Genomic DNA, 16,324 nt, shown 5'->3' on the forward strand with positions numbered 1-16,324 from the left:
ATTGCATTCCCAAAGGACAGACTGGAAGATGCAATACAAAGGTACTGGGAAATTTCCTTTATTCTTTATCCTATTCTTACTGTGTCCTCATCTTTCACCTGCTTTGTTTTGGAGTCTGATGCAGTTACTCCAAGGGAGTGAGGAATACGCACACAAACACTTCATAACCACTTAAAAAAAATACTTTCTGACACCCACAAGTCATTACCCCTGCCTTTACCCTCTAGCCATTTTCTGAGTAAAGCTCCACTGATGCACAGCTTAGCCAATGCAGGATTCTGACCCTGGAACAGCTATTTATCTTTCCTTGTTTCCGAGGTTTTAGACAGTAACTGACCCATAACAGTACTTTGTTCCTCTTACTAGGACTACTGGCATCAGTAACACTTCACTTTGCCAGAGGAACCAGACTAGAAGTCTTCCAGCCTGAGCGACCACAGCATCAGCAGCCATCTACTGCACCCAGAGCAGCGCGTCAGCGTTCACACACCAGCATTAGCACAGCCATAGAAATCCCCAGCAAAGCCAGCCAGCTCTGCAGAGTTCTTAAGGCAGCTGCACACTGCTGCTCCACTTCTACAGCACAGCACCTCTGCGCATCACCCTGTGGCCCCATGAAACATCCATGTAACTGCATCAGATGCTCCATCCCTGGCAGTGTTCAAGGCCAGGCTGGACAGAGCTTGAAGCAACCTGGTCTAGTGGAAGGTGTCCCTGCCTGTTTCAAGGGGCTGAAACTGGATGAACTTTAAGGCCTCTTCCAACCCAAACCATTCTATGATCCCTTTCCAATGCCAAAGCAGCAGCACCTGACTTGCCTTGGTAAGGAGCAACACTCTTCCTCCTACACATTACTCTTCCACTCATTAAGTTTCCCTAGTGTCGTGGTTTAAACCCAGTCAGGTAACTCGTTCACTCACTTCCCCCCCTTTCTTGCCCTCCCCCTGCTCTCGGAGGGACGGAGAGGAGAATCAAAAAGAATGCAACTCCCACGGGTTAAGAACAGTTTAGTAACTAAGGTATAACACAAATCACTACTGCTACCACCAGTGATAATAATGATAAAGGAAATAACAAGGGAAGAGAATACAACACCTCAGCACCAGCCGCGATAACTTGCCCCCCCTCAGCCCGACCAAGCACCGGAACCTCCTCCAACCCTGCAGTCTCCCAGCCCTTCTGGCTAACTCCCAGTTACATCCTGGGCATGACGTGCTGTGGTATGGAATACCTCTTTGGTCAGTTTGGGTCAGGTGTCCTGTCTCTGCTTCCTCCTGGCTTCCCCTCCTCCCTGGCAGAGCATGAGGCTCACAGAGTCCTTGGCCAAACCAAAACATCCTTGTTATCAGCTCTGTTCCCGAGCTGAAAGTCAAAACACTGCACTACACCAGCTACCAAGAAGGGGAAAAATGACTGCTACTGCTGAACCCACGACACCTAGAAGCATGGAAAAGCCTCACTTGCTCATTACAACAGACTCTGTGGGGTGCTAAACACCAGCATGACTCCAAACAGCTTTGTTTTCTGACATCAAAACAATAGGCATTTCTGTCTTCTTCTCATGAAAGAGGAAAATAAGGATCATTATTTTAAGAATGTATTTTAGTAGCTTCATGCCTTCAGAAGCCAGTAGAGCAGCCCTGGGTAACACTCTGGAGAACATCCCACCCTGATTCCTGCTGGTTTCCTCAAAGACGGGATCACATCACAACCTTATTCCCCAGGCACATTTTGTCACATCAGCTGCATTCCTCTTCGTAACATCAGTTATTTTGCTCAGCAACAACCAAGTTGAAGTAAAAGCCTGGGGCAGGACATTTGGCTCCATTTCTCTATTCATCAGCATAAATAATTACTACTGAACCTGCAATGAAATAGCGTATCTCTATTCTATTACTAGAAGAGAGAAACACCAGCCTGACTCCTCAGCATCCTCAAATATTTTCTGGAATATCAGCTCCTCTATATTTAAGTGTCTTACCTGCACTAATGTCAGCTATGCTACTGCAAAATCCATTAATTCAGGCAAAGACAATAATTAAAACCAGGAAAGGCAGAGCTGAACTTTTTGTACAGTCAGAGCACAGCAAAGCTGACCGTATTCCTAGGAATTGAGGGCTTGTGGTATGCATGAGCTGTAGCGACTGATCAACTCGAAAAAGATAATTGGTTCAGGGAACAAAGGGGTTTCTTAGTTCAGATGTACAACAGCAGAAACAAGTTAACGCTGGAACTTCTGAGGAACTATTATAAATCTGAGAAATGTCACCACTTCTTCACAATCTGTGAAAAAGTCCCTTCCTTTTGCTTCTGAGGCCACATTACGCTTCAGCAGGCATCAAAAACTTGAAAGTAATGGAATTGGATCAACATCACAGCTCTTTCAGGAAGCTTTGCTTTTTGCCTCTGAGAAATTAATCTTTTTGGCAAAACAGTACTTTAAATAAAGCACCCATCTCACCGAGACTCAGCACATCACAGTCAGTGATATAAAAAGTCCATCTGTCCTCATCAAAATATCCATTTTTGAAAGGGAGGGAAGACAAAGACTATTTCCATCTCACCTACTGGTTAATCCTCAAGTCTTAGAAGAGACCTTTGGCATCTGCATACACGTATTCAGCAAAGGGTTTTCTTACCCAAGCTAAGTGCTACCCAGTTACTTCACAGATATTTTGCTTAGGTACTATATTTAATTTGTATTGAGGATCACAACAAACAGGTAAAGACTAGAGATACACCCAAGTTTTAACAAAGCCCTCATTGTAGGTACTCCAATACAATGGGAACGCAGCTTCCAATTCCATTGCAGTACTCCAATAAATGGGAACTGCAATGTGGGGAACATCCTCCAGTGACAGCAGACTCGAGGCTCCAGCAAGCTATGAGTTTTCACAAACTGCAGCTGGCAGAAGGGGCAGCTTTATGTCCTGGGAAACATTTCCAATACACAGTGTACAAGGTACACAAGTAACAAATTCCTGTCCTAAACCCTGTGCCATTAATCAAGCCTTGCAATGACTCCACCAGATGGTTACCCTGCAGCATCTAACATCTATAAACTCAAAAGACTTTTAATTCCCAGAGTGGAAATACCCTGAATGTTCAGTATGTAACATTTGTGATTATTTGGCTTTGCTACAACACATCTCAAGGAAGCATCAATCAGGACACCCATAAACTTCTGTGAAGCTGCAGTCTAACTACAATTTTCGTAAAGGAATAACTCCAAATATGAGAGGAAAAACAAAGTAAGACCTCAGCACTAACCTCCAACAGGCTTAAATTCTCATGAACTGCTGCTACAGATGAGGAGTAGAGTAAAGCAAGTTTACCTGTCTCTGGAACAGCATCTTCTGGAACAGTGAGGAGTAAGACTGAAGGCAAGAGATCCCACATGAATTGGCAGGAAGAGAGCACACACTGGGCAGCAGGTCCATAATCTCTTCCACTTTACAGCAGCCTCCTCTTCCATTCATTTCCTGCTACTTCAGATCAGCTGCAGGTTTTATCTCCAAGATTTTTTTTAAAAATAAAAGTTCATGGAAAAGTTTTCTCTTTGCAGAGGTTTAGCACTTGCTTCTTCCAGACCTGCTGACCTGTTTGACTGTTTTTCCCAAGGTGATCTTTAAATGGCTAGAGCCACACACCAATCCATCAAACCTATGCCGACTTTTCTTCTATACCCAGAAGTCCAGAGCACCCAAGATTTTCCAAGCCCAGAAGTTAGTTTTGTCTCAAGTATTTGCAGATTTTCTGACGACAACTCTGTTAATGCTGCAGGATGAAAGGATCACCACTCCTTGCTACTGTTAACGCCTTGCAGGAATTGATAGGGTTGACTCAAAAATCTCTCCTGGGACTCCCAGGTCAGAGGCTCTTGCTCAAATAGCCAAGAGCCGATTATTTTGTTCTGCAACCTTTGTCCATCCATCACACCTTTCATCAAAGCCGCAGGAGAGCTCTGAAGAGTGAAACAGACTGTTTATCTAACGGCTGCTGTTCCACCTTTATCCTTCTCCAAGCAGGATCCAGGAATGTCACAGATTCTGTGAATAATCTCATGTATTAAAGGTACATCTGCCTGCGGGAAAGGAAAAAGAAAAAAGTGTCTGATGTCAGAAGAGACTTGCATCATTGCTGTAAAATTATCCAGTAGTAGTTTATCTTGCCAGTGGTAGCAACTGATGGGCTGAGAGAGTTGGGTTTCCTCAGCCTGGAGAAGAGAAGGCCCAGAGAAGCTGTGGCTGCCCCATCCCTGGCAATGTTCAAGGCCAGGTTGGACAGGGCTTGGAGCAACCTGCGCTAGTGGAAGGTGTCCCTGCCAGTGGCAGGGGGTTGGAAACTGGATGAGCTTTAGGGTCGTTTCCAACCCAAACCAGCCTGTGATTCTATGATAATCTGTAGCCAAACCACCCCAGGAAAGATGCAACTACCAGCAATACAGTGACAGTGACCCAGGTAGAAGAGTTTAGGTTACACACAAAAATGCTCTCACAGCTTGCTATCTAGTCTGAGCCAGGTCATAGAACTGACTCAGACGTGCAACTCCTACTCTCAGATAATTAAGACACTCAAATAGGAGGAATACACGTAAGAAACCATCAAACCTGGTTTGTCGCCTCAAGATCTTTCAGTACTAATACTCTTTCATATTCTTCTTTTCTTAAGCTATTCATCCATGGATAAGACCAAAAAGTGGCAAACCTCTTAGAGCTGTATTTGTCATTTTAACCGGACAGATCGCTATCAGATCCCCTGGCTTAAGTGATGCTAAAATTTCTGGAATATTTTATTTCATAGTCCATATAGTCAGTGCTTCTTTTGATTTCCTAACTATTTGCAGCCAAGGAAAAAGCTGTATTACAATGCTAATCAGAAAATAAAGACACATTTAAATATTGCTTTGCAAGAAGTTAACTTTTTGGTTTATGGAATGAATAATTAGGAAGATGGAGGCAGAGTTGAGTCCATCTCCATGTGGTACAGCAGTTTTGAGCTGCTACTATAAACTTCTTTCATATCAGCAAGTCATTTGCGCAGCCCATTAATTGCTTTAGGTAGCTGGGCACACAGACCTGGCTGAAATTTACACTAAAAAGGGCTATTAATAAATCATTCTTCTCACCGTTTAAATTTATATAAGGGTTTCTGTTCCATAATTTCAGGGTCCTTCAAGCACAGATTGTCACAGCTGAACTGTCAAATTACTATATTCATATAACCGCCCCCCCCCCCCCCATTGATATGAAAGGAAGTATCACTGCAATTATTTTATCAAAATCAGCTAATAATATGTGGCAGAACTAGACAGAGAACATTCTGGGTGCCAGTAGACCAGCTTCACACAGGGAAAGACTATCCTTTCTGTAGGTATGCAGCTCATAAAGCACTGTAAAGAGACACCTAAAGAAAGTTAAAGAGTTACCTACAGCCCACCCCAGTTTGTACAGAGAAATAACAAGCCGCTTTGTTTATTCCTTTTATACCTCCTAGTTAGATGTTTTGGTTTTAAATATCAGATACAGATCCACTGTGTCAGGAGACTGAAATGTGAAAGTGATAAATGAAGCAGAAAGCTCATGGCAGAGATTAAACTCTTACTCATTACATGGAGACACAAATGGATTTCCCAGACTTCTAAAATTCTTCAAAAAGAACAACCTAGGAATTTCATATGTTCCTGAACACCTACAAGAGGGCAGCAATACAGCTGACAATACCAAAACTGAAAGAGAACGTCTCTCCATAGTTAACTTATGTACATGCCATATTAGATAGCTATTGCGGAAAAGACATTAAGTGCCTGAAATCCCATTGGAAATTATGTCAACATTGAAATAATTCCTTCCACTGTCAGAGTTTTGCCATGCATTTCAATCAAATTGTTCCATCGATAAAGTACTGTACATGAAACCTTGCCCTGTCACTTTGCAACTAAGCCTGAACAAGTATTTATGGAGTAGCTTATATTTTTAGCTGGTAAAGAAACTCCACAAATAAACCACATTGAAAGCTACATGGCATTTAAAACACAACATTTATGCTGTATGTAGAAACTGTGTTCACTCTTAAGTGACTACAACCATCATAAGATTTGCTTCAGTTCTATGGAAGTTTTCTGTATGAAGAGAGTGTTGGGCACAACAAATTACCCTACAATCACTCTGGGAGTCTTTGCAAGCAATGGCAAACCCAGTAGTTTAAGGGGATTATTTGAAAAGCATCTACATAAAACATTTATTTTAATGCAAAATTGGCTTCATTCTTCATCCTAAATAACCAGTTATGTCACGACTGACCAGCAATCAAAACTCCAAGCATTAAAAGTATGTGAACATTGAAACATTGAGATCAAAGCACACACACACTTTACCACCCTGGCACTGTTCATGGCCAGGTTGGATGGGGCTTGGAGCAACCTGCTCTAGTGGAAGGTGTCCCTGCCTGTGGCAGGGGGCTGGAACTGGAAGAGCTCTAAGGTCCCTTCCAGCCCAAACCAGACTGGGATTCCATGATCTTTGGCATGTACTATGTACACTTTTTACCTTACTGACCTGGCACCACAAGATAACCTCCGTACTGACTTTCTCAGTTAAAGCAATGGGAATGCTGAGGCAAGAAACACATCAAATACTTAAGTGAAGGATCTGACTCTAGTTTTTCAGCCTTTTCACATTATGTAGACACTAAACATAACACAACAGTATAGAATACAGATTTTTACGTTTCAAATAAAGCATAAAGCTTTCTGGTTTGACTGAAGAACCACATGAAGCCTCCAAAATTTTTATGGAAAGAATGACTTCCTTGACAATTCACAAGTAAATTAACTTATGAATCAGAATGGTTAAACTGATCCTTCAGGAAACACAGGTGCACAGAGTATGACATTAGATGTCACTTCTCCAAACAACCAACATACAGCAAGACATGTGAATCAGAATATTGGGGGGGGGGGGGGGGGGGGGGGAGGCTTAATACAAGTTTTATTTTTCTTTATCCCTCATAAAGAGCTTAACAGTCTATACAGAATCCACAGAATGATCGCCATTCTCCAACAGCAAGCACACAGTTTTCATCTTTCAGAAGGGATGTCATCTTATTTCCATAACCGATTTGAGGTCACAAACTCCCACAGGAGAAGTAGCTATGCTGTAGCATTCATACGGTACCAGTCACCAACAGGGGAGGGCCCCACAGCTTTCCCAGGAATTCCTTGGCTTCATTCCTTGAAATGGTAAGAGGTAGCCTACTATCCTAAAGGCTTGGTAAAGCCAGATGTGCTAATTCTGGAGGATTAGCACCTTGGGTCCGTAACTCTTATCAGGTTAACCACAAAACCATGGTTAAATTCAGGGTTAATCACAAAACCGTGCTCAGAAGATACTAGCCTCCTGCCATTATCACTCTACACATCACACCTTTAGCCAGCAGATGTGCTAATGAAGCTACAGACATTTCAGACTTACAAGCACCTGCCTCTTCTTGCATAGTTGATCATATCCCTAATATTCCTTAAGATATCTGTATCTCCTGGGACAGAGCACACACCACAGTAACAAAAAGGCTCACGCTTCCTCAGTTCCTTAGTAAAAGGACAGTAAAACCCACCTTCCTTCTTAATGCCGATCCAAAGCTACAGGTGAATTTATGCAGGGCATACTCAAACAGCATTTTCAGTATCTTAGTTTTATTTAAGAGATATTCCCCAGGACCCAAAAGGCACATACCTGCACAGAAGCATTAGAACCAAAAATACCTACAGTCTTAGAACATCAGGGTTTCAGATGAGCAAAGCAAATGCTGATGCATGCATGTGTAATGGAGAAACAACTTTTAGTAGTCTTTCTCCAAAATATTTGGCAAATACTTATCATATTTAAATTGTGAATAAGCTTAAGTAAATTGGAGAGACACCTGGAAAATTTCAACCTTGAAGCTTAAACGGTCACAATGTTACAGCTAACAAACTAGCAGAGCAAGACAGAGCTGCTTATGTGGTTTCAACAGAGGCAGTTGCCACCACAACCGAGGCAGTTACCACCACAACCTAAGTGTTATTTTAATACACAGAGTCAAAATCTTGTTCATACTGAAGTCAGTTTAAGTTTAGTTCCACTTGCTGACAAATAGCTATGAAACAGGAAACATAGCATGCCCAACTGAGCTTAATTCAGCCATTCCTAAGCTACAAAACACCCAATAGGTATCTGGATAGATACCAAACATATGTGACATGAAGTCTGAGATTCCCTTCATCAATGACAAAAATATAACTTAATGGCATTTAGATCATACAGGCTATCTGCTGGAATTAAATAAAGGGTGACAGGACAGTTCATTATCCCTTATACTTTCAGCTATTCAGTTTCCAAACCAGGAACTGAGATACTGAATTTCAAAACCATTCAGAAGTCATAGGGGAACAATTCATTGCCCGGTTAGGACATTGGAGAAGAGACAACACTACGTTCAGTCAAATGGGAAAACAACAACATTGGTGCTGGCTTTGGATGGTATTTCTGGGATTGTCACTTAATATGTATGATTTGTGTACAGACGCAGGACTAGCGACAGGGAGTGCTCCATGTCACATGCCACAGACCCAAACCATCCATCTCTCCCTGCCTCTCCACCTGTCTTGTCCCTGGCAAAACCCCTACCCCTGTGTGCAGATGGGTGCGATCTCACAAGACCAATTTCTCTCTCTGAAGTGGCATGGTCCAGTGACAGGAGGAAGGAGAGGTCCTGAAGAGCTCTCCTTGCTCGAGCTCCCAAACATAAAGAGTGCTTTGGGAAAGGCTGAATGGGGACAGCGTATTCCCATTTGTCCTCTTCTATTAGCTTTACTCCACCCCCACATACACTGAGCAGTCACCAAGGCTCCTTGACTATTAAGCTGCAGTAAAAGCAAGGTAATAATTCTACTAAATGGGAAATAGCCTAATTACATCTCACAATCACTCTTTCCTAAAGCCACTGTCACCAAGACTGTACCTCAAATACCCCTGGGACCAGAACACAGACTTATTGAAACGCTGTGTGGCTTCAGCAGCCCTTTTGCTGTACCATGACTATCTTGCATGACAGAACTCTCATCAAAAATATACTGGTTTTCAGTTTATTTTACCTACATAAACTTGTACAAGCACGACATCGCATCTGACATCAGAATCCTAGAATGGTTTGGAAGGGACCTTAAAGCTCATTCAGTTCCAAGCCCCTGCCATGGGCAGGGACACCTCCCACTAGACCAGATTGCCCCAAGCCCCATCCAACCTGGCCTTAAACACTGGCAGGGATGTGGCAGCCACAGCTTTTCTAGGCAGCCTGTGCCAGGGCCTCACCGCCCTCACAGGAAAGAACTACTTCCTGATGTCTGTTCTAAGTCTCCAGTGCCTGACTGCCCTTTCAGGGAAGACATTTCTCCTAATATCCAGTCTAAACCTCTCCTGGTGCAGCTTTGTAAAAGTCTCATTGCTTGCATACGAGGCTGATCCACAAGCTCAGACATCTGAGGCTAAATGATTTTGAACAGCCCTCAAAATGATTTTGGAATGAGACCTGGTGAAAGACCAGCAGTCCTACCACTCCTGTACACACTGCACCATCACCTCATCTGCAGGCTGGACAGTATCTAACACTGAGAAAAAGATCGAAATATCTTTTATTATGGCATTAAGACCACCCCCTCAATGTCCTGTACTTGAGCCAACACCTACAGTATGCCCAAATCTAAATTCTGTTACTGTAAAAGCAGTTAATAGCTCCTGGGGACTCAATGGCACAGCCAAGGTTTATTGCAAAATAATATTTAAAATGGGATGGGAAATAATTTTTTATTTCTATATGACATTCAAGATAATAAAAGCATTAAGCCACAAGAAACACTCAAGTAAGGCCCTTTAATATCTATAAGCACAGGTGTATCAGCAAGACAATTGTAAGGTTATTTTTGACTTCCCACTGGTGAATACTATGCCATTTTATTGGTATATAAGGTAATAAAATGATAATTTTCAATTATTATCAGTTCATCATAGAGAACCTATAATACGATTTACTTTTTAATTAGGGAGCAGTTTCCAAAGCTGAAATAGTTCATTTTTAATCAAGAAGAAAGTCATCATCTTTTTCCTATAAGCTCGTAATCCTTGAAGAGCTTAACAAGCTAGAAGGCTGACATTTCAACCACTGAACTTTGACTAAAACCATAAAATAATAAGGTTTGTTTCATTTAGTGGTGAAGCTAACATAACACACTTTGCTGGTGCTGTTTTCAGGCGTAATATGGGTTGGGTTTTACAATGAGTGAGAAAGGCAATGCAGCCTGATCAAGGCTTAGGAGAGAAAGCTAATTTATATATAATTACAGTTCTTGGTCAAGTCCAGTGGCATAAAACTCCCTCTCCTACTTTTTCTACAGGTTAACAGAGGCTTTGCAAATAGAAGGTAAATTGATTTCCCAGCGCAGAGAATGGCTTAATTTGGGGCAGTCAGTGCCTTCATCTTGCAGAGATAAGGCTGCACAGAAGGAAGGCAGATTCTGTTCCCAGGTGAGTGACCACCCATACAGGAGCAAAGACCAAAGTCCACCTCTCCCTCTGCCAGTTACAGACATTGGGAAAAACACAGATTACATGAGAACGAAGCATCAAGTAAAGGCACAAACCACCAGTCACTAATAACTTTACGCAGTAAACTGAAAAGGTCACTCGGCCACCAGAACAGAAGTGGGGGTTAAAATGATGCTTTCCAGGTAGATACCTACAAAGCTAAGATTACCTTATGGGTTAGAAAGCTATCAGTGGACTATGTGCTTCTACTTGGAAATGAGGGAAGTATAATGTTAAGTGGGAATAGATTCATGAAGAGGCTTCTTGGTTTGCCATTCCCTTCCTCCCATTTACTTGTCTGAGCTTTATCAGCTGTCATGCATTTGCAAATGGGGCCTTTTTAAACATGCATTTACACAACACCACTTTAAAGAAAAACCCAACCTGCCATGTGAAGTCTATACTCACTTTCAGCTGGTCTAACTGAAATCAGCGGCACTATCCACGGAAAAGCCAATACATTCCTTTCTATAATGAATTTAAAAATGACTTGGCAAGATTAACAACCAGAAGAGCTCATCAAAACAGGGAGGAAAAAAACATGGGAGAACTCAGCAGGCGTCAAATTAGCCTGATGCCATTAGAACAAGCTGTCCCAAACATGGAGGGTTTAGGGAGGAACTGAGCCAACATAACCCTTTATTGGGGGTTTACTTTTATAAATGCCACAAAAAACACAATTGTTTGTTTCACCCTGACAAAGGGATTCTGTATATTTATACATGTTTATTTACTCCACCTGCAGTCCTGCATCCAGCTCTGAGGGCAACAACACAAGAGGGACCTGGAGCTGTTGGAGTGAGTCCAGAGGAGGCCACAAAGATGCTCAGAGGGCTGGAGCAGCTCTGCTCTGCAGACAGGCTGAGAAGAGATGGGCTTGTTCACCCTGGTGAAGAGAAGGCTCCTTAAGGGGAGACCTTAGAGCAGCTTCCAGTGCCATTCTGTGATTTTTAAAATATATTCATATTGCTATATAAATTTATTAATCAAAGCCATATTTACATATATATCCAAAACCAGAACCTTGGTAGCTATACAAAGAGTAAATACCTCTTTCCACCTCTTCCTTCCACACTGCGACTAGCCATTTCTGTGGAGCATTTCAAGTTGCATGGATAAAGAATTATGACTAATCTATTAAGTGGAAGCAGTCAAATACTTAGAGGAGGGTAGATAAGGTTCACTCCCTTCCTGGATCAGAGGGAACACAAACTCTGTTTCCTCATCTGATCTGCAATCCAGATGAGCCCGTCCACAGGCTCCCCATGAGGTACCTTCAGCTGAAGCTAACTCACTCACATCGACTACTGAGTACTATAGTACTCAAGGCCTTATTACAAATTACATTGCATTATATAATTAATTATTTTGCTATTTCAGGTGTACTATTGAACAACTGGTAACTATTTACCAATACATATTTTGCAGAGATATATCGTGTAAGTGCGCAAGCAAAGCCAGTCTAAAGGAGGGGGACAAGTTCAGAACAAGCCTCACATTTGCCTGGAATAAGGCTGACAGCCCACAGGCAGAAGATCTGATACCACGTTTCATTAATTATGCACTGGCTTCTTAAAATCATTCAGAGCAGGCTGGACAAGCCTTGATGGATTTCAAAGGCCAGCCTATGTACTAAAGACCCCACATTTATTAAAATCCAGCTTTCAGCTATGCAGAATGCACACAGCCACTCCAGTAATTTGCCCTAAATGGAGGGACTTGCAACTGTAGATTAACTGAGGCAATGAAAGAGCAGCTAGAGTAAAGAAATTAAATATTCCCTTTCATAGTTTCTTCTCTTGAACTTTCAGATTTCACAGGGGTGGGCAATTCCCCAAAATAAGCCAGCAAGGGAATACAAACTCAAACAGCATTTATTAAATCCAGCAGCAGACTTGGTCAATGGCTGCACACAGACTTTGCTTTCTGCCACACATCTTTCTGAAGCAACCAAATAAAAACACATTTGAGGGCTGTGGCCAGGCACTTGGCTTGTAATAATAGGAAAAAAAAACAAGCATATTTTAGCTTAGTAGCATTCCATTGTTAAACCACAGAGGAACTTGGGATAAAGGTGTTTGTTTCATAAGAAAACAAAAAAACCACACAAAACCCACCAGGCAGAAAGAATAAACCCAGCAAAGCCCATTGGCTGTTGAGGTTCCTGAACAGACTTTGATGCTTTAAGCATGCACGCTTAATGCATAAGCATTTCCTGGGTGATTTCTTACTCAGCTGGTTCAGGGTGGCTCTAAACTGTGCAAGCAGTTACTGAAGAGCTTTTTTGATGCAATGGTAGAGTGGTAATGAATAGCAGAGACATTAAAACCAAGAGTCCTCAATGGGGGATGCCATAATATGTTCTTTGGCAATCACATCTACATTGCTGCAAGTAAATCTGGCACTTAATAAATTGTCAGGAGAGCGCAACCTATGAAAATAGCATGTGTCTAAAGCCACTGCTGGGCCCCCAAACTTTGCACAGGGACTAGAATGGCTGGAGAGTCCCTCCTGCATTTGGAAAAGCTACAGTGAATGGAATTAAACATCCCCTGTTCTCCTCCCCGACTACCAGCAATCTGGCCATGAGACACTGTCTGCTTAGAGCCATCCCATCTTACCCTTCTTTTACATCCTGCCCAGAGACACACCGAGTCTGCCCTCAGCATTCAGAAAACACAGCAAGGGGTGAATAAACCATAACTGCTTCAGCTGAACACACTTTGTACCCTGCCTTTCATAGCCAGCCCCATTTTTTCCACACAGGGAAAAATGCATAACAGTGCTCATTTTAACTTGATGTCTGCTCAAAGACACCCACAGGGCTCCGCAGAGCCCAACAAGCTTCTCCCTCTCCCAAAGCATGTAAGAACTTTATTCTCACACTTCTCTTCCCCTTCCACAAACCTAGGTAGATGACACTACTTATGATTCAGAAAGCACGCAGCCAAGAGCACTGCATTAGCCTAGATACAGAATTAAGAGACTCAACAATAACAACAGAAAACAATAATGATGAAGCCACTAAGGTTAGTGTTTGCACTTCAAATATGATAAAACCACCCAGCTCCAAATTAATTTTTTAAAGTAAACACCAGCACATAAAGGAGCTTTTTTTCCCACAGCAGTTTCCACTGCTAACCCTTTCAGCCACCTTAAAACTACACACACTACTTCTTTAAACTACTTCAATTTTTGTTGAAAAGTCAACTTTTCTGGAGGGGGTAATTCTACTCTTACACCTGGCTTGTATCTTCTTAGCTGTTATAACTCTTTCATTTGTGCTGCATTTTACAGAAGTTCTTCAGAGTAGAATAACAATATTGAAAATACAAGCAATTAGAGAAGTCACAGGGAGTTTCTTACCTGCAGGGACAGGGCAGCTCCAAGTGAGAAGGTGAGCTGAAGGCAACCGTAGCAGGAACAGCAAGACATCCTACAGGCAGTTCAGGAAAAATGAAGGCAATAACCTGGCAAATCCAAAGACCAAATCAGAAAGCAGGGCCAGAAGCAAGCACACCTACATCATAACCCAAAGCACACTCCAGAACACAGCTTAAATAGTGCTCCTACAGAAATGAGCAGAAGGGGTTTGTGGGGTGAGTGCCAGGTGAGGCTGGTCAGGACAATTAAGGGTTATTGGTGCCTTCAGGGGCCCTGAGACAAGTGTTTTGCTTGAATAAGCTTTAATGAACAAGGTCTCTTAGTGAGCCCACTGTGGCAACTGAATATGCATTTTAAGAGGTACCAACTGACTGCCTGCTTGAGCCAAACAGTCATATCATGTAGATCGACAGAAATCTCTCCTATCTTACCATGAATTCTGCATACACTCACATGAAATCCATATGAAACTCAGCTGGAAACACCAGGCTGCAATTAATAAGCTCTGCTCCAAACTGTATATTCTGATGTTGTTGTCTTTTGGCCTGCTTTCACCACATTTTCATCCTGAAAATGGACTGAGGTCAGCACTTCTGCTGGGATATTCTGCTGCCACAGACTGCATCCAAACCCAAACCTGGAAGAGGAAATAACACAGAAAGGAGACAGTTCCAAGAGAGCACTTTCAAACGTGAGGAACACTGAAAGTCAGGGGAGTGCCTCATCAGCAGCCTGATTGCAGGTTGTGTGCCCACACCTGTGCTTGTCTCTGATCAGTCACACATGTGAGCTACCCTCAGCCACTCAAGTTTAATCAGCTCTGCAGCTGAGCAATAAGGTCCTTCCAACCCAAACCACTCTGTGATTCTATGATACACTACCTTTATGACTGAGAGCTTGGGCTTTTCTCCCACCTGTGCCTTTACTTGTCTGCCTCACTGCACACTCACTGCAGGCAGAGCAAGAATCACGTGGGCAATTCTGGTTAAAAAAACCTGCAGGAGTGAGTAAAGGCTCTGATCCCAGCTCATCCAGGGAGAGTCAGCAATAGTGGGAATTTTATATGCTGATTTATACACTGATGACTGAGGGTGGATAGAGGACAGCCACTGTGTATTACTCACCAAGGGACAGGTGACAAAATAAGTAATTAGCAGCTACTGCATGATCTGCACAGCAGAGCAATGACAAACATCCTAGCAAGAAAAACTCACACTTTAGCAAATCCTTTCCTGTCAAAACACTGGATACAAATTCATAAAACATCAGGCTTCGTTTGCTCCAGTGCTCAGGCAACTGTTCATTCAACACTATTTCCTGATGTGAATTTAACTCTCATGTCATTCGATAATTTGGCCAATGTGTTCTTTGCACTGACAATTTGACGAGACAACTTAGAACGATCAGCAGCAAGCCTCACTTCAGACATTGGTGCTGAATCGTGTTGGACAGATTGCGATTCTGAACAACTAAGCGACTTGCTAACATGTTTGTTGATGGTCCTTCTCCCTCAACCACATACACACAAATGCTTTGTTAACATTAGCTTCCTGGGATTTTGGGAAGTGTAGGCCTGGCAGTAACAACACAAGTTTAGCATTCACTGTGCAGACTCCCAAGCACTACAAGAGCCCTCTGCTCTAACTGCTTCCCTGCTCTCTTCTAACAGTGACAATTAATCACGTCACATTGTGCCAGATGTCAAAGCAGTTTTTTAATGTCAATAAATATTCAGAGGAGCCCTACTTCAAATGAAGACAGAAATTCATTTCAACTGGTGAGCTAAGCAGGGTTCAGACCTAGAGGTAAAAGGCTGTTGGACTAATTTACTGCACATCCTCTTGTTTCTGCAGCCCTGGGAATATGAGGTCATATTTTAGGAATGAGAATTAACCTATTTCACTGATTTTAAGACATGCTGGTCTCATCCTGTCATCTGTGTAAGTGGGAACAATTCATTGGCTTTCACGAAAGCACATATGCCCCACAACTCCAAGACAGCCTGTCTGCTATATAAAAACAGGAGCAAACTTTCTCCTTCTGTTTGTTTGGGGGTTTTTGTAATGCTAGTGTACATTACAGTATGTAATTAAATAGAATTTATTTCTCATACTGAACTGTAGACGCAGGTCAGCAGTTCCCATGACAAGGTATTCTGTATTTTTTCCTCCTCCTTCATCTTTGCAGCAGATAATTTTAATTCCAGCTGAGACTGAGCGAAGCAATGCTGATTTCCCCAGATGGTTCTGCTTTCCTAGACAGAACCCCGATGGAATGATAATTACAGCTGAGGAGACAGGCAAAACTGTGAAATAAATGAT

At 42.4% G+C, this 16,324-nt stretch overlaps 1 protein-coding gene and 1 long non-coding RNA gene across 2 annotated transcripts in view; one reads left to right on the forward strand and one right to left on the reverse strand.

Annotated features, from left to right (window-relative positions):
- LOC134157223 (uncharacterized) overlaps positions 1-3,675 on the reverse strand; it is a 182,903-nt gene extending 179,228 nt beyond the window's left edge. Inside the window, exon 1 of the long non-coding RNA XR_009962233.1 lies at positions 3,336-3,675. This is a non-coding gene — a long non-coding RNA (uncharacterized LOC134157223). The remainder of the gene's footprint in view (positions 1-3,335) is intronic.
- The window catches only part of DZANK1 (double zinc ribbon and ankyrin repeat domains 1), a 498,878-nt gene that overhangs the window by 173,614 nt on the left and 308,940 nt on the right, over positions 1-16,324 (forward strand).

Source organism: Pezoporus occidentalis, unplaced genomic scaffold, assembly GCF_034315485.1.
Source record: "Pezoporus occidentalis ecotype Australia unplaced genomic scaffold, CSIRO_AGI_Poc_V1 ctg93, whole genome shotgun sequence".
NCBI classification, from domain to species: Eukaryota; Metazoa; Chordata; class Aves; order Psittaciformes; family Psittacidae; genus Pezoporus; species Pezoporus occidentalis.